The 25,765-nt window shown below is 32.4% G+C and overlaps 1 pseudogene; it reads left to right on the top strand.

Annotated features, from left to right (window-relative positions):
• The first annotated feature begins 5,569 nt into the window (after nucleotides 1–5,569).
• On the top strand, nucleotides 5,570–11,983 carry LOC120205752 (annotated as a pseudogene).
• The last annotated feature ends 13,782 nt before the right edge of the window (nucleotides 11,984–25,765 follow it).

Here is a 25,765-nt window from a genome sequence, read left to right on the forward strand (position 1 = left end):
TGAATCTATGTCTTTAATGCATTGGCATTTTTTAGAATCATCAATATATTTATCAGTCTTGAAGACATTGATTGTGACACTATGATCGGCAATCTATTAAGATACTCCTAGTGTCCAATAAGGGAAACCCAAGAATAATAGGTGCATTGTCGTCGACATCACAGTTTTGAATGACGAAGTCTACTAGAAACACGAACTTGTCCACCTTGACTATGACATCTTCTATTATTCCCTCGGGACAAACATGTGATCGGTCAGCTAGTTGTAAGATGACGGTGGTTGGTCGAGCATTACCCATTCCAAGCTTCAAAAATATGGATTTGGGCATCAGATTTACACTTGACCCTAAGTCACATAGGGTTTTGCCAACATATTTTTCACCGATGAACAAGGAATAACAAAGTTGTTATGATCTTTTTGCTTTGGAAAATGTTTACTCAGTGCAGAACAATATTATTTTGTTGTGGGAACATTTTCTAGTCTTTCCACCTTTCTCTTCATTGTGAAGATATCCTTTAGAAATTTGGCATAAGTAGGCATCTGATCAATAGCCTCGAGCAGTGGGATATTGATATATAGCTTATCAAGGACATCAACAAACTTTTTAAATTGGATCTTATCGTTATGTTTATTCAACCTTCGAGGGAATGGTAGTGGGTGTCTTACTTCATCTGCTGCAGGTATGGATGAAACTTTTTGCTTGGCATTATTCTTTCCTCCGTTAGAGGGATGACTGGTTGAACCCTCGTCCTTGTCCTTACCAATATGTAATTCCATTTGAACTACATGTTTAGTTGGACCTTTAGATTCTTCTTATACAATGTCGTGGTAAGAAATTTTTTGCTTCTTCCCCCAAACTTATCTTCCTGATTACCACTCCTTAGTATAAGCGCACTGCATTTCTCCTTTCCATGAGGCTTAGTGACATCAGTATCATTAGGGAGGCTTTCTTATTAGTGATAACATAGTGTTGTGGCAATTTAGCCCACTTGGTTCTCCAACTCTCTCAAATATGAGTATGGCTTTGTAATAAGGTTGCTTGGCTTTTGTAAAACTATGCCCTGGTTTTTAATTATTGATGTGTGTTCGTGTAGCAAGGCCTTTGTTGAATTCATGAAATCTTTTGTCAAAACCATAAAATCTTGCAGAGAAACTTCAAGGGAGTTAGCATTTGAGGAAGACATTATACCTTTGTTAATATTTTACCACGGTATCTGGTGATGCTAAAATTTTGAAGGTTCATAAATATTTTGTTGTGGCCTATTTAAGTTGATTATATGGTTGTTGTGAACCGTTTGATTACCCCATGAAAAATTAGGATGTTGATGCCATCCTGGGCTGTAGGTGTTAGAATAGGGGTGATTGTTATTGTTTCGATTGAAATTGCCCACGAAATTGATAGACTCCTGATTCTCAGGTCATTCACTCTCATGGTGATTGCCACGACAAAAAATACATGCCGAGCTGGTTGCCTTGACTTCTTTCACCACGCTAGAACGTTGCTAATTTTTCAACATATTTGTTATGCCAGAAAGTTGGGCGACACAAAATCTTTGGCGTCAAGTTCAAATTCCCCATGTGCCTTCCTCTCAGTTCCAAGCCTTGTAGAGGGGAATTGATAATCGTTTTTGTTTATCCTATCAAGGATATCAAAAGTTTCCTCGGGTGACTTATCAAGCAAAGTACCATTTGTCGAGGCGTCAAAACATCATGCGAATAGACGAATTGACTCAATTATAAAAATCACGACTTGAGTCCAATCGTGGAATCTGCGGTTGGTGTATTTGCGAAGAAATTTCCTATAGCAGTCTAAACACTCATACATTGATTCGTCATCAGCTTGACAAAAACTTGGTATGTCATTGCAAATTTTTGTGTTCTTGTTGGGAAGATTATACTATAACAAAACATTTTTGCACAAATCTGCCCAAGACTCCATCGAGCCAGATGAGACTCCACTAAGCCAAGATCTTGCTCGGTCATGCAAAGAATAGGGGAATAACTTTAGCTTCATACATCTTCATGCACTCCTTGTTGTCTAACGAGTCACACACTTCAAGGAAAGCATGGACGTGTTGCCTAGCATCTTTATTAGACGAGCCACTAAATTGGTCGATAGAGTTCAACATGTTGAACATCATCGGTTTAAGTTCAAAGTGGGCTGTCTAAATTTCAGATACAACTATTCCATGATTGAGATCACCAAGAATAGGAGTTAAGTGATCTTGTATAGCACGTGGTCATACAATATTTCTGGGAATAATATTTGATCCTACAAAAGAAACAAAGAAAACAAACAAGTAAAATAAAACAAAAAAATGTGACAATAAAAACTTGCTATGGTAAAACTTTAAAAATTTCCATCAGTTGTCAATCTGCATCAACGACGCCAAAAACTTGATTGCGTGTAAATGTGTGTGTTATGGTACTCAAATCTGTGCAAGTATACCCAATCGTTGCAAGTAATATAGTAGTGAGAGAGTATAGTCTCCATATGGATTGGGGGCAATTCTTTAAAGCAAGCAATAACTAGGAAAAGGTGCCACAAACTAATCCTATGTGTCTAATTCTAATGATATAAACAATGGAAAAATATGTTGTGGCAAATTTTGTGGTGAAGGAATTTTGTATTGTGGCAAGAAATTTATACAAGAGTAAATAATAAAAAATTGCTAAGGTAAGAAATATATGAATTCTGAATAGAGACTGAAAACCTCACACAAACATACTTCTTACGTAGCAGTTGGGTTGGATTTGTTACAGCGAGAAATCATTCAATGTCTAGGATGACCTAAGTACGCTATGCCAATATTGCTCGACAGGATTTACTAGAAGTGATCATAGGCTATCTCTAGTAAGGAACCTGATAAAACTATTGCCACGAGAATACCTCTCAGCGTAAACGACCCTAGCCTATCGATTAAGTATTATCCCTTTTAGTCATTTGAAACCCTCTCATTATCTCTAAGGTAGATTAAAACCTCACTATTCCAGATTAGTTTCCTTGTTCACATATATCTAACCTAACTCTCTTTATATTATGTATATACTCTTAGAAAAATGGCTATCTCTCCATAGCTCTTACAAAGACTAAAAATTTTATGTAATGGCATTAGGAAATCTCTCAAAAGCGCTTATAATGCTACAACATAAACTTAAACATTGAACAAAAAAACATAAAACATAAACATAGTTAATCATCAATTAAAAACAAAATAAAATAGCATCCCAACAAATCCAACACCAAATAGATCAGTTCATGGTGTAGCTAAAATCATCCCAAATTGTCATTAAGTACAAGCCCATTAAAAATGTAAGAAATAAATAACAATGAGAAGAAGAACTCCCAACAAAGGGCTGCTGCCATGACTTTCATACCACCACCATGGACTGCTCCAGCGGACTAACCTCTCTTGAGGGCCTAGCTACTACTCCAGCGAAGCCCGGCTATGGAGGATAATAAGAAGAGAAGATAGGAGAACGGTGAAGAAGAATGTGTGTTGCATCTGCCTTTCCAAAGCTTTAAGGGTAGGTGAGAGAGTCTAATTGGAATTATGGGCATCATTTCCTATTTATAAAGGGGAATTTCTAGGGTATTTTACCCTTGAAATTCCCTCAAATGCCCTTAAATTCATGCCCAAAACGTGATATCATGGCAGCTAACAGTGTTCCTAAATTATCAGTAGGGCAAGGAGTTCACGTGAGGTGCATTGGATAGCTGGTCATACGTCGTCAGCTACTTTGTCTTGTACTGCGTCCAAACTTGTAAGAGAAACTTGAAGCAGTGAAAAATTCCTAACGGTCATCATCATCAGTTCCTTTGGCCCTCTTTCTAAAATTTTCATGGGAAATTATTCTCTCATCGGTCATTTCCCATTACATGCACAATCACAACCAACACACAACCCTTCTCATAAGCAACATCAGTTTTATCAAGAAAACATAGCCGCTAAAATGCCCTAAATGCAACTATATGCAGCTAAAATGCAATGAAATGCCCTAAATGTAACTATATGCAGTTAAAATGCTTATCACAATAGCTTTTAGACAATCGATAACAAAAGTAAAAAGACCCAAAATAAATACCCTCCCCGAACGGTGTCATTTTGAGGAGGGTTATTTGTGTAAATTCTCATATGGTTAAACCATACGCGCAGTCACCAGAAGTTTATAAACTTCCATTTCAGTCACTAAAAGCAATTTCTGATCATTTAAATTCGGCCTTCTAATTTTATTTACTTTATAATTTAGTCATTATTAGTAAATATATATATCTACGTTAAATAACGGATTTAACCCCATTAACTTTGTTAAATTTTATTTTGATCACCGAGTAGTAATTAAGGGCTAATTACACTATAATAATTATATTATATAATATTTCGAATTAGATCAGTAAGTTTTTATTTTTTATATTTTAATCATATTATTTTAATTTTATGTGTTTTAGTCACTATTTAATTGCAATTTAATTTGTATTATTATCATTTCAATTTCAATGTTTAATTTAGTACTTTGATTATTGTATTATTAATATTATTAATATTACTATTTTATTATTATTTTATTTTAATATATATTATTTAATTAATTTTGTAAATTAATAATATTTATTTATTTTTCAATATTAAGAAATGACAGTCTTAAAGTAACTAGATGTCCATTTTCTGATATTTTTAAATAAATAAATATCTTACTTTTTTTAAAATTATATATAATAATCTATTTTTTTAATTAATTATTTTTATATAAATGTTTTATTAATATTTATTTACTTTTTTATATTAAGAATAGAGCTGTCTTAAAGCACCTAAAAGTTCTTTTCTGATATTTTTAAGTAAGTAAATATCTTATTTATAAATATATATATATATATATATATGTTTTCTTAAAATTATATTAATAAATTTGAAGTAACATAATTATAAATTAAATATATCTTTGAATTTTAAAATTTATGATAATAGAGACCATTTATAATTAATAAAGTACCGATTTTGGGCATTTTAGGGGTGCTAATCATTCCCTAAACGTAATCGACCACGAATCCTTTTTTACTAAAATTTTTGGTTATAAGCATATCAGTTTTATCTTTTAAATAATGTTTTATTCAAAACTATTTTAAAAGATTATTTTTAGGTATTTGACCTACCTAAACCCAAAAAAGGTCAATGACGACTCCCAAAATATTATTTTATAAAAATAATTTATTTATTCATTTTAAATTTTTCCCGCCAAGTAAAAATTCGTACCCGGACGAAAACCCGTTACGACAGGAGCAATTTGAAAGTTGAATATTTAAACTGAAAATTTTTAACTTTAGCACCAAAATAGGAGTGAGAAAGATAGTTGAGTTATGAATGATGTAATTTATCCATAAAAATATAGAGTCGTTAAGTTTTTAACGAGTTACTAAAAATGAAACAAAAATAAATATTTAATATGATTTTGAAAATATTAAAAGTTCAAGTGTTAAAACAGATCACACTTATAATTTAGATACTAAACATATAATTTATCCTATAAGTTTTTTAATTATGTGAATATAAAAATTTTAAAAACAAACGGAATGCAGGGTCGCTCTTTCTAAACCTTCTTTGCTCTCAGGCCCCGGCCGCCGTCATCTTCTCCATCCTCGCCGATGTTAGCAGGTTCGCACTCCTAAAATGCCTAATCTTGTTTTTATACTTCTATTAATGTCCTTCTTTTGCTTATGCTTTTTTTTCCTTCTTATGATGAAGTGTTGGTTTCTGTTTGAAGAAGAAAGATCTTCAAAGTTTTGTAATTTGTTTGACTTATTAATTTAGAAGAAAATGTATAGATGGGAAATGCATAGTTCTGTTTGTATTAGGGTGTAAGTTGATTGTTTAGGTTTTGTTTCTACCATTTTAGGTTCCCTTGAGAATGGATATCAGCTCGGGAGATGATTCAGATATCAGTGAATCTGAAATAGAAGAGTATGAAGATAAATCTTCTGAAAAACTAAAAAATCGGAATTACAAAATCAAAGTTTCCGATGATAAGTATAATTGCCCCTTTTGTCCCAAGAAGAAAAAGCAAGATTATTTGTATAAGGATCTACTGCAGCATGCTTCTGGTGTAGGAAAAAGTAGTTCTGATAAAAGGAGTGTTAGAGAGAAAGCAAGTCACTTAGCTTTAGTGAAGTATTTGGAAAAAGATATTTTTTGGGACTGTGGGTAGTACTAGTAGTTCATCATTGAATGCTGCACTGGTGGCTAAGGAGGATCCTGTTAGCGGTTGCAACCATGATGAGAAGATTGTCTGGCCCTGGACTGGAGTTTTTGTTAATATTCCTACAAAAAAGTTATCGGATGGGCGATCTGTTGGAGGAAGTGGATCCAAGCTGAGGGATGAGTTGACCAGGAGAGGGTTCAACCCCATAAGAGTTCACCCACTATGGAATTTCCGTGGTCATTCAGGGACTGCGGTTGTAGAGTTCCATAAAGACTGGCCGGGGCTACATAATGCATTGTCATTTGAGAAGGCTTATGAGGCAGATCATCATGGGAGAAAGGATTGGTTTGCTAATAATGCTGTTAAGGAAGGTCTTTATGCTTGGGTTGCACGTGCCGATGACTACAAGTCGAGTGCCATTATTGGGGAACACTTACGCAAGATTGGTGATCTTAAGACCATTTCTGAGTTGATGGAAGAAGAAGCCAGGAAGCAGGAGAGACTTGTAATGAATTTGAATAATATCATTGAGACAAAAAACAAACACATACAAGAGATGGAACAAAAATGCTCTGAAACTTCCAAGTTCCTTGAGGCCTTAATGGAAGAAAAGGATAACCTTAGTCTAGCATATAATGAAGGCGTGTTTTAATTTTTGTCATGTAAGTTGAGTTTTCGTTAAAAAAAAAACTAATTGTAAGGTATGCATTCTTCTCATCTGTTGGTTTTATTCTGTTTTAAACTGTTGATTGTCTTCTGTTTAGTTCCCACGTCCGACACTGTTACATGCCAGTACTGTTCTTTACTACATTGTAGAGTTACATTAATCTTTATGTTTGAGAATGTTTTCTGGTACTACTTTGTCTCAAAAGTTTCAAATCATATGGATTGAGTCCTCTTATTAGAAAAATACTTGTAACTTGTAACATATGGATTCAGTTCGTCGGTTGGTTTTATTCTGTTTTGAACTCTTCATTGTCTTATGTTTAGTTCCCACTTTCAAGTTTGTTACATATCATTACATTAACTACATTGTGGAGTTACATGAATCTTTATGTTTGAAAATATTTTCTGGTACAGTGTCTCAAAGGTTTCTTCATATGTAGGTTGAGTTTTCTTATAAAATCTTGTTGTAAATTATGCGTCCCATTCATCTATTGTTCCCCCCCCCCTTTTTTCTGTTTAAACTGTTCGGTCTTTAGTTTGGTTTTCACTTTTGAGTCCATTACATATAATTACTGCATTTTTAATACATTTTGGTGTGACAATAAGTTTTATGTTTGAAAGTGCTTTTGGTTACTACCATGTCATGGAGGTTTCAACACATGTTGCTTCTGTTTGCAGAGATTAAAAAAATTCAAGCTAGTGCAAGGGATCATTTCCAGAGGATTTTTAGTGACCATGAAAAACTGAAGTCCCAGCTAGAATCTCATAAAAAGACCTAGAGTTGCGTGGAGTCGAACTTGAAAAGGTTGAGGCATTGAATGAAACTGAAATGAAAAAAGTTGGCGGAGGAGCTTGAAGAGGTGCAGTGCTTCATTCTTGATTTTCACGTTTTCTTGTTGCCCCCTTCGGTTTTTAAATTCAATTGTGTATTTGGTACTAACGCATCATAGTCAAGGTCCTATGACCAATCTGGAATAGCTTCCATGAGAACTCATGGTATTGATGCAGAGTTTTTGGTTTTGCAACAATCCTTGTGAAGCATCTGGTGCTGAAATTAACTTTGCTGTTCCTCATTGGCTGTCTTGATAGATATGCATCTGATGGATATAGTTCTTGATTTTCAAAGTTATGGACCAAAACTGTAAGTTTCAAGTTCAAATTTCTTTCTCCTGAATATAAATGTAATACATATATTTCTAAGGCTAAATATGTTGCAGGCTACAAATCTACAGCTAGAAATTTCCTGCCAGAATTTGTTTTGCAGCACCAGTTGATGTGTTTTATTTTTAGTCACATTCTTGGGAATGTCAATAAAAAAGTCTCTAGAAAATTCAAACTAATGTAATTCTTCTTCTAGAATGCCATTAAAAATAGTGCGCTGCAATTGGCTGCTTTGGAGCAAAAAAAGGCCGATGAAAATGTAATGAAATTGGCTGAAGGTCGGAAGGTTTGTTTGATATTCTTGCCTTTTCCTTTAATACCAGAATACTCGTCAGTTTTGGAATGCTGAGAGTTATTATTATGGCCGGACCATCAATAATACAGAGGCAGAAGGAGGAACTTCGCAATAGGATAATTCAACTTGAGAAACAACTAGATCAAAAACAGGCATTGGAACTAGAAATCGAGCAACTGAGAGGATCATTGAATGTAATTAGGCACATGGGAGATGAAGATGATATAGAAGTTCTGAAGATGGTGGAGGCAAGTCTTAAAGTGTTGAGAGAAAAAGAGGGAGAGCTTGAAGACATAGAAGCGTTATACCAAACTCTTATTGTGAGAGAGCGTAAGAGCAATGATGAGCTGCAGGATGCTCGCAAAGAACTGATTAATGTGAGTTCCTTTTTGTGTCAATTTCTGAAATCTTACTGCATGAACCCAAAAGGTCTTGAGAACTTCAACCTTAGGTGTATGACAGTAGACAGAAATGAGCAGGAGTTCATTTTCAAAGTTTTCATTTTCAGATGAGCGATATTAGAAATGTGATGGTATTGCAAAAAAGAGAAATAAGCCAAATAAATGATGTCCAATGAACAGTAATGCAGAGATTTTCATTTTTCTCTTGCTATTTATCTATTTGATTGTATTTAAATGATTTTCCTCATCAAAACCAAAATGATATAATCGAAAGATTGGATGATGCACATGCTTTTTAATTTGATCTTCAGCAAGTTTATCTAATTGTTTAGAAGGGTTTTGCCAGGAAATACTACAGTTATATTGCCCTGCCTTCTCCGAGATGGACACGGGGTCAGACTCGTGGTTTATCAGTTTATTCCTTGAGTTTGGCCTCTTTACAAGCTTCTTTTATTAAGAAGTGCTAGTCTGCTCACTTTTATCACCCCTAAAAATAAATGTTCATATCCAGCTGTTAGTTTAAACTGTCTTTTACTGAGAATTGTCAGGTGTATGACTGCTAATCACTTTATTAACTAGTTTGTGGTGATTATAATATCATTTCTGGAAATGTCTGCTTCAGGCTTTTGTGTGATCCGATCTGTTGCTAGTCAGGAAGCACTGATTTTTTTCTTATTTGTAGGGATTAAAAGAAATATCCAGTTGCTCACAAATTGGTCTCAAGAGAATGGGAGAGCTTGACAGTAGACCATTCCTTGAAGCAATGAAGAGAAAGTATAATGAAGAACTAGCTGAGGAGAGAGCTTCAGAAATCTGCTCATTGTGGGAAGTCTATCTCAAGGATCCTGACTGGCATCCTTTTGAACGCATTAAACTTGAAGGAGAAGAAGAATATCAGGTTTTCATTTCATGAATCATGAATTTTCTGCTGCTAATTCCGTCCCTCCTCTTTCCTCACATTTAGATATGCTGCAAGATAAACTTTTCCTCACATTTAGATATGTTGCATGATAAATTATGTTAGTTTGCGTGGATGTTTTATATCATATACTCCCTTTGTCCCATTAAAATCGTCACTTATTGAGTTTTTGTTGTCAAAATTTTTTAACTGACTTTTATTATTTAAAATTTATTAGTGATAAAATTTGAGAATATATTTTAAAAACCTTCAATCAGGTGGTTTTTAAATATATATTTTATATAATTTTAATTATTGAAAATATTTAAACTAATTATGGTTAAAGTTTTAAAATTTTTGGCCACTAAAATTCAAAAGGTGACAACTTTTGTGGAACGGAGAGAGTATATTATTATATATATCTATATAAAGCTGTATAGGTTATAGATTTAGGTAGGCAGCCATAAGCCAAGCCAACAACCAGCAAAGCTAACTGTTAAAGCCAGCTATCCTAAATTGTAAATGTTAGTAAAACTCTCTCTCTCTATATTGGTTATCCTCTGTTGTAGAATTGTAGTATAATAGATTTGAAATCCATTCAAGGCTATGTGAAACACCATCTTGCTTGTTTACTTTCTGTTGTTTCTATCACTGAATGATTTGCTCAAAGTCAGTATTTCTGTATCAGGAACAGGAAGTGATCGATGACGAAGATGAAAAATTGAGAGATTTGAAGGATCAGATGGGTTATGAAGTGTATAAGTCGGTCACTTCTTACATAAAGGAAATAAATGAATACAATCCAAGTGGAAGGTACATAATTTCTGAGTTGTGGAATTACGGAGAAGGAAGAAAGGCAACACTGAAAGAGGGTGTCATGTTTCTACTGAAGCTTTGGGAAAATGCTAAACGCAAGTGAGGAATGACTTGAAGTAGAGGGGTATTCGGTTCGGTTCGGTTCGGTTTTTTACCAAAAACTGAACCAAACCGAAATAAACGGTTTTTCAATATTTAAACCGAAACCGAATAGTTAAAAAATCGAAAAAACCGAAACCGGTTTTCGGTTCGGTTCGGGTTTTTTAACAGTTCGGGTTTTCGGTTCGGTTCGGTTCGGTTTTTCGGTTTTTCAATGAAAAAATAACTTGAAACTATAATTTTTTTTACAAAAATTGCCTATTCGGTTCAATATGGAACAAATGGGTTCCATATGGAAAACCCGAACCGAACCGAATCAAAAAAATGAAGCCTTTAAACCGAACCGAAAACCAAACCGTTTAAAGCCAAACCGAACCGAACCGTTTTATTCGGTTCGTGTCGGTTTTTCGGTTTTCTCGGTTTCGTTGCTCACCCCTAACTTGAAGGACAAAAAATTTATTTTCAAGGTAGCTATTGCCGAAAGGATCGGAACTTTCTTAGGATTTTGCTAACCAGTGCCCTGAAAGCACTCTTTAAGGTTGCTATATATAAAATAAGGATAAAGTATACAAATGGTCCTCTGACTATAGGGTGTTGCATTGTTGAGTTCCCCGACTATAGCATGTTATCGTTCAACTCAGGCGATTGTCAATTTTTTAACAGAAAATGACGAGTTTAGAACATATGAAAAGTTTGGTGAACATTTTATAACTTATAATAGTCGAAGAACTCAACAAAGCAACATCCTATTTGGGACCGTTTGTGTACTTTACCCATAAAATAATCAACTATTGATTCTAAAATATTGATCAAGGTTCTCAACTACTGCATTTAATATAATGTTATCATGAAAAAAAATATTAAGCACTCCAAATCATTTACTACGTGGCTTGTTGAGACGTTTCTTTTACAATGAGTCACTGATCCTTTTTCATTTTTTTTTATTTCTTTATCACAGGAAATAATTTGCTGCCTGCCTGTTAGGAGCAGTATCCTTGGGGGCAAAAAAAGCAAAGAATGCATCTGCATATCATCTGATTAAGTTTGCTGAGTTTAGTGTTTTATGCTGTCTGTATTATTGCCTGTTTCGACATAATTGAATTTCATGTGAAATAATTCAGCTCCCTGGCCAGGATACGCAATCCTTGCCGGGAAGAAACTGCATTCATCTTAACATGTAGAATTCAAGCTCATGGGGACGCTGTAATTGAATTCCGTGTGAAGTAATTCAGCTCCCTGTTGATTGTCGGGTATGCTGTCGCTGTAAGAACTGCTTGTGTCGTACTTGAACTCTTTAACATGGGAGTCCATATGATGGTTAATAATGTAGCCTGTCAAACACTGACATTGTTCTAATGTACTGTGCTGTAAGCGGAATTGTTCTTATGGCTGGATTGCGATTATCAAGTAATAAAGGTACGATGCAAAGCGGCATTGTTGCCATGTTGAAACTGTAAATTTCTGGAAAAGTATTTTCTCTTTTATTATTTTCAACAATTTTATATGTATATATACATGTGTAGAGACCTTATATCAGGTAACATTGTATTCTATTTTAATTAGGTATTAGATATAGTATTCTATTTTGAATAGTCTTCTAATAATTGAGATTTAACCTATAAGTCAGCAGCAGCCCCTTTAAGCTGGAGCATAGATATTATATTAATATTGTTTAGCTTGTTATATAATTCGACTCCCTTGAGAGTCTGAATATATCACCTAATTGTTCTCTAGTTTTCAGATAACCTATAGTAACTAAATTATGTTGGATCTTTTCACAAATAAAATGAAAAATAATCTTAATGAGGCGTTCTTTCATGGAAAATTGTATTGAAGTTATGTGAAGTGCAACTGATTATTCACCATAGCTTTGCAGGCAATGAGATCTTAATTCTACTTCAAGGAGCTGATATCTCCATGTAACTTTACAGAAGGACGTAATCATAACACTACATTCAGCTTTCACATTTGATTATGGGATTACGGATATTTCTTAGTCTTCCATGAAATAAAGTTTCCTCCAACAGATAGTATCTTGAAGTGGATTGATCTCCTATCTTTCTTACATCCTATTGTCGAAACGTCTTTAAAAATAGGAGATAAATCATCTTTTAAATTTTGATTCGAATGAGTATTAATGTGGTTCGAGGGAGTCATCATCAAAATTTTAGGGTTTGGTTGGAACATTAAAAAAATTCATCATTTTAATAAAATTAAAATAATTAAATTCGGTATACTTACCCAAAGAATGGATTAGAGAGTCGACTACATGCAAAGAATGATTAGTACACCATAACGCCCTTTCGATACCTGATCATTTATGTTATTGTCTTAATCATGGAAAATTATGAATTGGAGCCAAAATTTTAAAGAAGATCCAATTGTTTACCTTTGAGGGTTTACTATCGCAAAACAAATAAAATAAGTGAAGAATTATAAAAATAAAATTCTAAGATTAGGGTTAAAATGCAAAAATAAGTAAAATATCAAAGCTAAATTAACACATAAATAAGAAATTAAATTAAATCAACAAGTCATATATACAAGTCAGAAATGTCACATGAAACTTATAAAAAAACATTTCTTATTGGAAGTCATTAAAATTTTATTTCTTTAAAATCCTTCCTTTCAAAAACAATAACCTTAAACAATTAATCACGTAAAAACTAAAATCAATTTCTCTAACTTTCAAATCAAATTCATTTTCATGTAGCAACCTAATAGTTCATAACTATAACATATAACAAGTAAAACTCCTTAAACTAAAAAACATCTTAATGTCAGTTTAAACTAACTTTATCGAAATATTAACATGCAATTCATTTTTATAACTAATATAAATAAACCATTACAAACTAGTTTAAAACATAGTCATAAGAAAATATCATTAACACATATTAAATATATACATGTCAACTAGAAAATCAAAACACATCGATAAGATGTCATTATTGATACTGAAGATGTAGTCCTCGCTAGAAGAGGCCAAAATACTCCATACTCCACTTGATATCCTTTACCTAAGAGTGAAAATCATCACACGCTAAGTATACACTTAGTGAAACATTTTTCATAACTAAAAGTAAAGTATATCAATAAATAAAACAAACTATATAACATAGTATTGAAAATCAACAGTTCATATATAAAGCATTGATGCCATTTCAAAGTATTCAATGAAAGATTTACCTTTTATCAAATTGATCAAACTTGTATTTTTCAATTTCATTCAAATCATAGCCTAATGTAAATAAATGAGAATGTAAGGTATGATGTCAGATGAGTATTCACAAATTGCACTTTTAGTGCCAGATAGACATACAAATACTATAAACACAATATCAAAGTACTAATAATCAAGAATGCCATAATACCAAAATCAAATTATACTATTTATTTTATTCTCAAGAGAACAATAGTCCAAAATCACATCGACTATGTACTCAATGCAACTGCGTATAATAACACCAAAATCACATCATACTATGTACATAATGCAACTACTAATACTCCACCTTTATGGAATGCCAACTATACCAAAGACTCTCAATGTAATCATTCAATTATCAAAGATATCTATAAATATAGATATATCAAAATATCATATACTAGTGCAGTGGATAGTTCAAACCCGAAATCATTCAAATTCCATTTAACAAAATATTATGAAAATGTCATAATATAAATAAAATCATTTTCATTTCCAAAACATTCAAGGTTGGCTCATCTCAAGTCTTCCTCATTTCATACATAATTGTAATCACCTGAATCCTAGGTTAGGAGTTTTGTGTCTATCCAATTAGGCCTTAGAATAAATTCCATTAGTTCATAAATGGTTTAACCCAAGTTGATTTTAGTTTGGGCTTTGGATGACCCAATAGGAGGTAGAAAGGGGATGTTTTTAATTATGAACCAAAAGAGGACGGACTAAATGAGTAAATAACATATTTTTCAAAACAAAGGCTGAATTCCCATTAATTGGGATGATATCATCGTATGTTTCCCATCTCTTTTTCCTCATTAATGCTTGTCTTCTTCCTTTCTTCCTCCTCATTTTTTTCATCTCCAAGTCAAGGAAAAGGTTTAGGTTTTTTAGTTTTACAAGCCTATATCAGAATTCCAAGGTAAGAATCATAAGTTACTCATCCTAAGGTTTGATTCAAGCCATCAAAACCAAGTTTTGGCCTTAGAAACCAAAAACGGGTTTTAGTGGGGGTTTAGAAAACCAAGGGTTTCCAACTCCCTTTTAGGAAGATTCAAGTTCATAGAAACATTTTTAACCTCATTCCAAGTATTTCAATGAGTTAATAACTCATTTTCCTTGTCTTGATTAGTAAAAGAGAAAGGAGATAGTTCCAAAGCAAGGGGCAAAGAGAAGCTAGTCCTTGGGTGATTCAAGGACGTCTTTCAACATCTTAAAATCAAGGTAACATGTTTCTAACTTGTCCATACCACATGTAGATCATTAGATGTGAATAAATGGTTAGTTAAGCTCATGAAGCATGCTAGAATAATCTATGGCAATTTTCCATTTTTGATGTTTGTAAGCATGAAAGGTGACACCTTTTGACCCGTAAGACTTCAAATAAAACTATAATAATGTTTGCTAGCCTTAGTAGGATGAATGGGTGAAGTTGGGATGTATTTTTGTGCCCAAAATAGGGCATGTCTGAACATGAGTATTGGTACTGGATGAATAGTATCGATATTGTTCTTCAATTAGGGTAAAAACGAGCGAGCTTTGGGAAGAAAATATTGATACTCGACTCAAGAGTATCGATACTAGTGGTATGGTTTATATACTCGAAGGGTGGTATCAAAACCGGAGGTATTTAAGTGATTCTAGTAGCCAATTTTTCTATTGATACTTATGGGAATATCGATACCAAGGGTAGAGTATTGATACTCCAATAGGGGTATCGATAATGAGTTATTTTTTTAAAACATCTAAGCCATTTTTGGTATCGATACTTGGGGTATTATCGATACCCACTTATAGAAGTATCGATACTCCCATAAGAGTATCGATACCGAAGGTTTTTCCCAAACACCGAAGCTATTTTTTGTATCGATAATCAGGATAAGTATCAATACCCAAGAGTCATTATTGATATTGTTAGCACAATATCGATACCATCATCATGAATTGGGAAATTTTTCCCAGTTAGTTTAAGTGTTCGAATTTAGGGGTTTGAGGTCGTATAAGCTTTAAGTACACGATACAACTGGAAAAAAAAAATAAGTTAACTGAAATCACACCTACAAATCAAGCAAATTAGGATGACATAAGAATGGTCATTGTATGATGCTCGGGAAACGATCAAGACACCCAAGTTACTATAGCATTATGACAATCATCCTCAATATTTTAATAACCATATATTATTGACCGGGTACGTATCTGATGCACGTAAAATTCCAAATCGTGCCTAATACCCGAAAGCCTACATGTGGGTTTGGGATATGAGCTTTTGATGCACGTAAAATTCTTATCCTTAGCCTAAAACTCTCAAATATTCAAGATAGCCTAGGGATATAAGTTTCGATGCAATTGAAATTTTGGTTCTTACCCTGAGGCTATCACATTTCAAGATAGCCTGGCGTGTTATCTGAGATATACATAAAATTCCTTCGACTACATTGTTGGACCTATCTCATATTTATTGATATACTTCTGTATACCCATGACTTTATGCATTGGCATGTTTATGTAATGAATGCATATAATATTGCAGAGTTATTATCGTGACACTAAGCTTGTGAACTTAGCGTATGGAATGTGTTTATGTGTGTAGGTCAGTAGAAGATTTATGAAGAGCCTATCGCGCAGATACATTCCAGACCAGAAGTTTCTTAAAGTATGTCTCGAGTCATTTAGAGGGCATGTACTTATGTGGACCTTGTAATTATTCGAGTTATAACTCTATTTTGGTTTAAAACTCAATAGTGAATTTATACTATTTGGGAGGCTCCCATATTTTGTAAACTTTGATTATGATCTTTTATTTACGTTATGATGAACGATTTATTGATGATTTACAAATGTTTTGATAGAAAAATTTTTGGGTTAGCCACTTCGGTGGTTGGTGTAATGTTTTAATCGTACGATCTTCGAGTCGGACTGAATTAGGGTGTTATATTTAGTGGTATGAGAGCATCTAGGTTTAGTTGTTCCTAGGACCTGTGGGTCAAAGTCAATAAGTGTCTGTGTGAGTACATGCCCCTAGAGTGTCAAGAATGTTAAAGCATGCCTAAAGACCAATCATATGATTATTGTATTGACATATTTTCTTTATTGTATTTATTGAATAAAGGCATTATCATTATTTTCTTTTGTTATATTTTTGTGCATTAAATAAACTAAAAGATAATAATGTCCATATAATAATATGGTTATTATTAAAAGATCCTTAGTCAAGAATTTTTATGGGCATGGACAATGATAATACGCTTAAGACTAACATGTTATTGATTGATAAGAATTAGTTGTTATTGACATAGAGATGCCAGAATTGATACATTAATATGTTTTTGGGGAACAATGTATTGGATTGACCCGATATGAGCATATGTCTTGGATTATTATGTGATGGTCACGGTATTGCTCATGGTGAGAACTATATGTATGGTCCTTAGACTTAAGATCATTACTATCTCAACATATATTGTTGTATGTTTTAAAACAATTAAACATGCTCCGTAACAGGTTGCACTATTAAGACTGATATTGAACATATCACAATATATGTAGTGGGGTGTGAATGATCGAGATAAGATTTATCCTTTTTACATAATAGGAAATATATCACATGCCACTTAATTGAGTGAGACTAGAAATGTATGGCCATGCTCGAATAAGTTGATATGAGATCACAAATTATTTGTTTATTATAGTCTACTCTAGATATCAAGAAATAATATATGGGCTATTTAAGTGTGACTATTCCAAGACTTGTGCCTATTCTAGATATAAAGGAAAAATGATATAATACATTAAAAGAGTTATTCACAAACATATTATGTCGAATCATGACTTCTTGTAACTTAGGTAACAATGATATATTGCTATATATCACTCATTGTTTTTAATATTAGAATTGTTCTAATTATTACTACTAACGTTATAGGAACCTACAGAGTCACACCCAATGGTTGAAAAGAGCAATTTATAAATGTGTACAATTTTATTGTACATGAATAAAATGTGTAGTTAATATTAACATATATATACATATGCGCGTGTAAATTTAATTAAACATTAAATACTAAATTTAACTAAATAATATAATTAGGGTAATTATATTCCTTATTAAATTTGGATTAAAACCCTAATAGCTAGAGCATCAGATATAAAAGGGACATGTTGGTCTAGCAGTAATTTTTACCCTTTTGAAATTTCAAAATTCCTCAAAACCGTTCTGAAAAAGAAATTGCACTCAACTACTTTTCAACCAGGTGAACTAAGTAGAGACTGAGATGATTTTTCGTGGAGGCTAGGATTCGAATTGTTCGTCAGATCGTGAGCTGTTACTGTATCCCTACTATTTAAAGAACCCAAGTTAAGAAATAATATCTCTTCCTCCTGATTTCGATTTTATCATACATGGATCGCTGGTGAGACCGTTCAGTTTGTTTCCGCTGAGCCATGGGGTACACCGACGGTCCCAACAAAGAATACTTAAGTTTATATAATGGTAATAGTTACATCTCTTCATTTATAATTAAAGGATTATATCATGGCCGATAGTACCACACCTAGTCACGAGGGTTAGGAAGAGAGTCGTGCCTCCCTCACTATTGATACCATTGATGAGTATGAGATACCGAAGAAGGTAAGAGTCGATGAGCAGAAGCTCTTCCAAGATTTGACTTCGACCCTTAGGTAGATTGTTTGCGCAATTCTGAACGTATCCGCCATGCCACCTGTCCCACCTGTACCTCCAGTTCAGCATGTGGTAAGGCTTCAAGGGTCTTTGGTCGAGAGGCTCCGTAGGTATAAGACTATTGACTTCTATGTATCCGAGGATGACGAACTCATTTTAGCAGGTCAGTGGCTTAGGGAGACACTATGTACATTGCGTTAGCTACACCTCACTACCGAAGGCAAATAAGAGTGCGTCATCAAGCTCCTAAAAAGTGATTCAATCGACTGGTAGATGATCGTGGAGATGGTGATGGAGCCAGAGAGTCCCAAATAGGAGTACTTTTTGTCAGAGTTATAGGAGAATTACATTAGAGAGGCTCACACGAATAAGTTGAGGGACCAATTTCTGCATTTGACTTATTGTTGTGTTTGAGTATGAGTGGGTGCTCCTCAGATTGAGCCATTTTTTACTAGATCTTGTGTCGACCGAGGCTCACCGATATAGGAGATTCAGGAAGGGTCTCTATAATACCCAAAAATTTGGTTAGTGACCAAAGTGTAATTTTTAAAATTTTAGTGACCAAAATATAAATTTGGAAAAGTTTTTGGACTAAAAATTTACTTTTTAAAATTTATTTCCATAAATTAAATTTTTATTCTAAAATTGACGTTTTCGTGGAATCAGAATTTTGATTCAGGATTTGTATTAAAAACTATAAAGCAATAAAGTCATATAAGAATTCAGATAATCAGATCGAATCAAAATTTCACTAAAATTTTTAGGATGATGGAAAAAAGTTAGAAATATTATTTTCATAATTTAGAACAATAAAATTTAATATGGATAAATGGAATTAAGGTCGGTTTTCCATGTTAAGCCAAAATAATGAAATAAGGTGACTAAATTGCAATTTTCAAATTGCAAGGGTAAAGGAGGGAAGTGGATTTTTTTATTTGTTCATCTTTGACTTTATAATATTAAAATGGAAAGTTGAAATTATCATATATCATTAAGGTCAAAATGATAATTTCACATTAATTGACTTTTAAATTCAATTATATTAGATTAAAGCCAAGAATATTATGAGATATTTGTGGAAAAATCAACAAGATTTTAGCTTCTTCCTCCTCAACCGACCATGAATTCCATTGTAGGTAAGAGGGAATTTTCAATTTGAATTTAGGCTTATTTGATTGATTTTTGTATTAAGCTATTAGATAGAGAATTAATCTACTTGAAATTCTCTATCATTTGGTATAATTATTTCGTGGAAAACATGTTTGGATGATGAAATTTATGATTAGGGTTCATGAAGAACATGTTGAATTTTGAAGAATTAAAGGATGATTTTTATGTTGTTAGTGTTGTAGAATGATTTCCAAGCTTATGTGATGATTAAAATCATCTAGAAATGCCTGTATATGATTCGACCATGGCTAGGATTTTAGAAGATTGGTTGAATTCATATTATATTTAATGTTTGAATGATTGGAATTACATGAATTTGTTGTTGGGAGCTTGAATTCATGCTTGAAATTGAATGAAAACCATGCCCTAGTGTTCTTGATAGCTTCGGCCGTGGAAGTGAAAATAGGGAAATATATTCAAAACTTTCCTATGATCTATATTTGATGTTGGAGTGATTCTACAAGTTTTAGTTGATTTGGATCAATTTGGAGCTTTGTGAAATTAAAGGAGCCATTTTGCATGTTTTTAGAAATTTAAGGGATTAATGTATAAATGTTTAATTATGAGTGTGCTATATTGGAAATTAATGTTTGGATGCTGAATTTGAATTTAAAATGATGATTTGGGACCAAATTTCAAATTTTGTTAAGTTTAGTGGTTTATTCAAAAAGATTGGAAACTTTTGGGATTAAATGACAAGTTTGCAAATGTGATAGTATTAGATTGAATATATTATTTTAATGCTGGAAATTTTAGTATTGGATTTAAATTGAATAAAATGTTGAAGGACCATTTTGAATTAAATGAGAAAGTTATTATGAATTCTAAAAAAACTCAAAAACGGTGACTAAATTGTAAGATTTTTGAACTTAAGTGACTGGTGATGAATATTTATGGAATTGAAGAGTTATTTTGGAAATGCTAAAGTTGTTATCAAATAGTGAAGTGATTTTTATATGGAATAAGAATCGAATGTATTATATGGATTTTTTTTTTGGATATTGGTTATGTTAGTATAATACTAACATATACTTTGAATATTTGTTGTGTATATGATTTTATATAGACTGCAATAAATATTGTGATTGATTTGAATGGAACCGAATCGAGGACAAAGGATCAAGCACGTGATTAAAAAGAATATCGCTGAAAAAGGTTCTAGTGAGGCAGATAGGGTGAGTGCACTATTTTTTTATACTATTGTAATAATATGAGGACGACTTGCGATGAGCCAACCTCGAATGATTTAGTAAGAAAAGTATTTAAATTATAATATATTTTATTTTTACAATGTTTACTAATTGATATTCATATGAATTGAGTATAAATTACTGAATATATATTTTATATGATATTTTATTTAAGGATGCTTTGAATAATTTCTGAAAAATAGTTTTGAAAAGATTGTATGGTATGAACTAGTCAAAGTATTTTATACGGTATATGATAGATAGTAATAGACGGTATGAATTGCCGAATGCACTGATATTTTTTTAAAGGATAATTGGACATGTTGATATATATATATATATATATATATATATATATATGGATACTTTAGATATATGAATGAGATATAATTATGATATAAAAGGCCATTGTATGTTGCATTGAGAGTTGTAGGTGCAATTGGCATGCCATGAGGTGGAGTGATTTATGTTTAATGATTCTAATATTTTACATTCGTCTATAGCTCCATTGGTGCAAATGATATAAGACACTTGGAGTGTATATTCTGTTTCTGATGATACCACCTGGAGTGCTTATTGTGCACACTCGTCTGACTTCACATACTTTGCATTCTCATTTAACGTACATTGGGCTATACTTAAATGGAAATTGAAAAGTGAAAGTTATATGATTTACAAATGTGAATAGTAGAAGTTATTTGATTGATATAGATTAAAGCAAATGGATCACTATTTATGATGATTTTGGCATGATATGCATTTTATGTGATAAAGTGTGTATACGTGAAAGAATGATCTTATAGGTTATAGTTTCAGCATAAAGAAAAAAGGTTTGAAATGTCAGCTTTATATGTTTTTATACGATTTTGTAACACTTTGATTATGTATAATTCTTTTATGTTTTAAAATGCCTTACCTTAGTTTATATGCCTCACTAAGTTTATACTTGGTGTGTTAATGTTTCACGCGTAGGTAAAGAAAAAGGATAAAGCTACGGAATGAGGAGCACACTGAGCATCGCATTTCATGGAATCATATCGACATAAAGTATTAGTAAGACATCCTTTAATGTTATTTGACTTATTTAGTGGCATTGAAATTATAAATGTTCTAGTTGCTCTGATAGATTAGTATTAAAAAGGTTGGTAATACAAAGTTAAAACTGCTTTAATGCGGACGGTATAAGATTTAATTGATTGGATGAACAAATAGTATTTTATTAAAGCATGTTTTCAAGATTTAATTGTCTAGTTGCTGCCTGAAATTTGATTTTAATCGGAAGCCGTAATATTTCGTTGTGAATTTATGCAGTTAAATGAATTCATATTAAAGATTAAATTTAGAAATTTTAAAGAAATAAAATTTTACCGAATTTCGATTATTAAATGTTTTATACAACTGATGTGACATATTTAACTCATAATTAAGTATGTATACTGGTTAAGTGTAATACATTTATTGGTATCAGAAGTGCGGGTTTAGTCGATTCTCCACCTAAACCGAGCCTGTTTTCTGTGGAAATTATGTATATGCCACTAATATGTCAATGTTACTGATATGGTATTGTTATATGATTTGATTAATGATGCTGCTCCTCTCTTATGTGAAATAATATGTGTTTAAATTAGATGTTTGAAGTAGAAGGATCACCTTGAATGACTGATCTTGAGCTTCAAGATGAAACTAATAATGGGGGTAAGGAAGTTAATTTTAATTCCCTTGCGCAGTCTGGTCATGACGGTGCAGTGACACAACAAGGAGTGTTAGTGCAACATCATCATTTGATAATGCTGGAAGAAAGATTGAGATAGTACTTGATCATAATAAACTAGAGAAGACTTTAGTATATCACCCTCTAAAGGTTAACGTTGTGAGAGATTTTCCTCCATTTTGTGGAAGGAATGCCTCGTCTATTGACGAGGAGGAATGTGAGATGTGATCACAGCTTACTCATTTTAAAAAAAGAGGATGTCATTTTAGAGAAATTTACTATATTTTTTCAAGAATATACAATGGAACTTGAGACTGAAAATGACCATGAGATCGTTGATGTTGATGATTTTGAGATCATTATAGATACGTTATAAGTTTTTGAGAAACTCGTAGATAAGTATTAAGTTGATTAAAGAGAGAGATGTCTGATTTGACCTGATATCAAGTGATAGAGTAAAAACTAAATCCCTTAAGTTAGAAGGGTAAGGGTAACTGGTATATAAGATGTCCGAATTTAAAGAGAGTTAAGTTCTTAGTGAACATGATGGAATTAGTTATTTCTCTATTAGGTCATATTAGATTGTCGCTTAAAGCCATTAATTCGAAAAGTCTCAGAGGAGTTTGAGGTCTTTGTAATTGGGGAATGAATAAAGAGATGAGAAATTTTATAATAACTCATCACAAGGGATAAAGTGGCGACTAATCTTTAAAGTTAGACCGTGAGGGTGAGTTGTATTAGTAAACACTGCTCGGTAGAGATTCAGGAAATTAAAAGTACAATTATAAGAATTGTTGAGTTGCAATAGGACTGAGCTTGTTTTTTGGGAGAGGTATCTATATTAATTGTGAAGAAGAGAGATGATTTTATATGGTTATATATTGATATTGTGTTAGTTGAATAAGTGATAATGAATAATATCTTTATAAAATTGCTCTCATGAAGTATATGGACATTACAAGGTAGAAGTTATGCCAAATGAGTTAATGAACACTTATGCAACACTTATGGACTTGGGAAATCAAGTGCTTCAATCTTATTGGGATCGAATTATGATTGTGTTTATTGAGGATAAATTTGTTTATTTCAAAACACAGAAAAGACATGATTGTGCGTTGTTACAAAATTCTTTGAACTCTTTAACATAAAAGTCATGTACTAATTCGTTAAAGTGTGACGGTTGGTTATCGGAAGTTGTATTTCTTGGATATGTAATATCAATAGAGGGAATTCGGGTGAATTCCAATAAAGTTCAAATTAGAGTGGAATAGAAAATTGAAAGAATGACTCCGAAGTTTAGATTTTTCTTGGGATTGATCGATTTTAATTGAAGGTTCGTAAGTAATTTCTTGATGATTGCTTCCATATTTTTAAAGTTTTAAAGGAAGAAAGTATTGTTATTTAAATTGATTAGTGTCAAGAAATTTAAAGATGCAAAATAGTAAAATATGCCAAGGTTATGTGATTTTTGATAGTGTCTTTGGAAAAATCTCCATAAATTCTATAGAAGGTAATAGAAGAGGATTACTATACCGTTGGATATTTGTATCAATATAGTTGTGTAAAACAAAAGAAAACTAATTCTGAACTGTATGCTAGAAGATATGAATTTTTAATTGATGAAAGGTAAAAAATTAGGGCAACAGATTCTGCTCAAAACAGATTCTATAAGCTAGATCAGAAGATTCGCTATATATGAACTAGAAAGAGAGCCTTATATGATTAGATTCATATTCGAGTGTAGGTTTCTGTGGCACTAACGGAATAATTTTTAAGTGTGTAGTTCAATACAAAATATTACTTCTCTACGAGTAGCACAGATTGTCAAAATCAGGAAATTGTGAGAAATTATGCATTCTATAAAGATTATATGTATTATAACGATGCATTTGGTCTGGGATGCATATTAATGCAAGAATAAAGGTGATAACTTAGGTTTCAATGAAACTTAAGACTCATGAAGGAAATTGCACGACTCATGATCTAAAGTTAGCAATTGTGGTGTTTGCTTTGAAGATATAGTGTCACCATATTTATGGTAAGCAATGATTCAACTACATTGATCATAAAGAAATGAAAGTTTGAAGTATTCATCGAATCAATAGAAGTCGAACTTGAAACAAGGATATAAATAAAAATTTTTGAGGATTATAAGTTAGTTATTAATTATCATCTATAAAAGGCCTAATGCAGAAGCTGACTTGTTACACCGAAAGACTTTTTCTGCATTGAGAATTTTAGGAACACTTGATTTCCAATGAAACAAGATGGTATATTAAGTGTAGAAGCGAGGTTAAAACCTACTCGGTTAGTTTAAATAAAGGATTTTCATAGAACGGTGAGAAGTGTACATTAAGGATGAAACAATGGAACAAAGGTGGAACTAAAGACTTTACAGTTAAGTTTGAAGGATGTTTATTATGTAGAGATAGAGTTGTATTCAAAATAACAAGAGTTATAACTAAGTTGGTTATTAAATTGCTTAATTTGTTGCCAAGCTCAAATAGAACTACTAATGTCTTCAGGATTGTTGCAATTGATTTCTATTCCTTAGTGGAAATAGACGAAAAACATGAGGAGTATTGTCACAAGATTTTTTGGACATCCAACTAGAAGGATTCAATTGAAGTGATTATGGATGAAGTAAGCAAGTTGTACATTTCATCTTAGTGCGAATTGATTGCTTTATGGATAAGTTTAATGAATGGTGTAGTAAGTTATTTAATTTCACGAAGTACTTATTTCAATAATAAGTGATAAAATCCAAGGTTTATTTTGTGAATTTTTGGATGTCTATGTATTAAGCTTTGGGAATTTAACATAATTCCAATGTTTTTTTTCATTCTTGGACAGATGGACAGTTTGAGTAAACTAGTCCGATTTTAGAAGATATATAAAGATATGTATAATTGGATTCAAAATATCATGAGAAAAGTATATACTTTTAAGGAAGCTAGTAGACAATAATAGTTATTAGAAGAAGGTCAAAAGAGCTACCTATGAAGTTTCACATGGAAAGAAATGATGAATGTTATGGAGATTTTATTTACTCAAAGAATGAGATATAAGTGGTTCTAAGATAAAAAAAAAGGAAATTGAAAATAAGGTACAAATTATTCAAGATAGTCTTAATATAACTATCGATTGACAAAAATTTTAAACGAATTTAATTACAAAGAAGAACTAGTGAAGATTTTATCTCATGGAGTCAAGGGACTGAGAAATAAGACGATTTCATTGATAAAAATTCTTTGATCAAATCATAAGTTAAAGAAGCTAC

Source organism: Hibiscus syriacus, unplaced genomic scaffold, assembly GCF_006381635.1.
Source record: "Hibiscus syriacus cultivar Baekdansim isolate YM2019G1 unplaced genomic scaffold, ASM638163v2 tig00000452_pilon, whole genome shotgun sequence".
NCBI classification, from domain to species: domain Eukaryota; kingdom Viridiplantae; phylum Streptophyta; class Magnoliopsida; order Malvales; family Malvaceae; genus Hibiscus; species Hibiscus syriacus.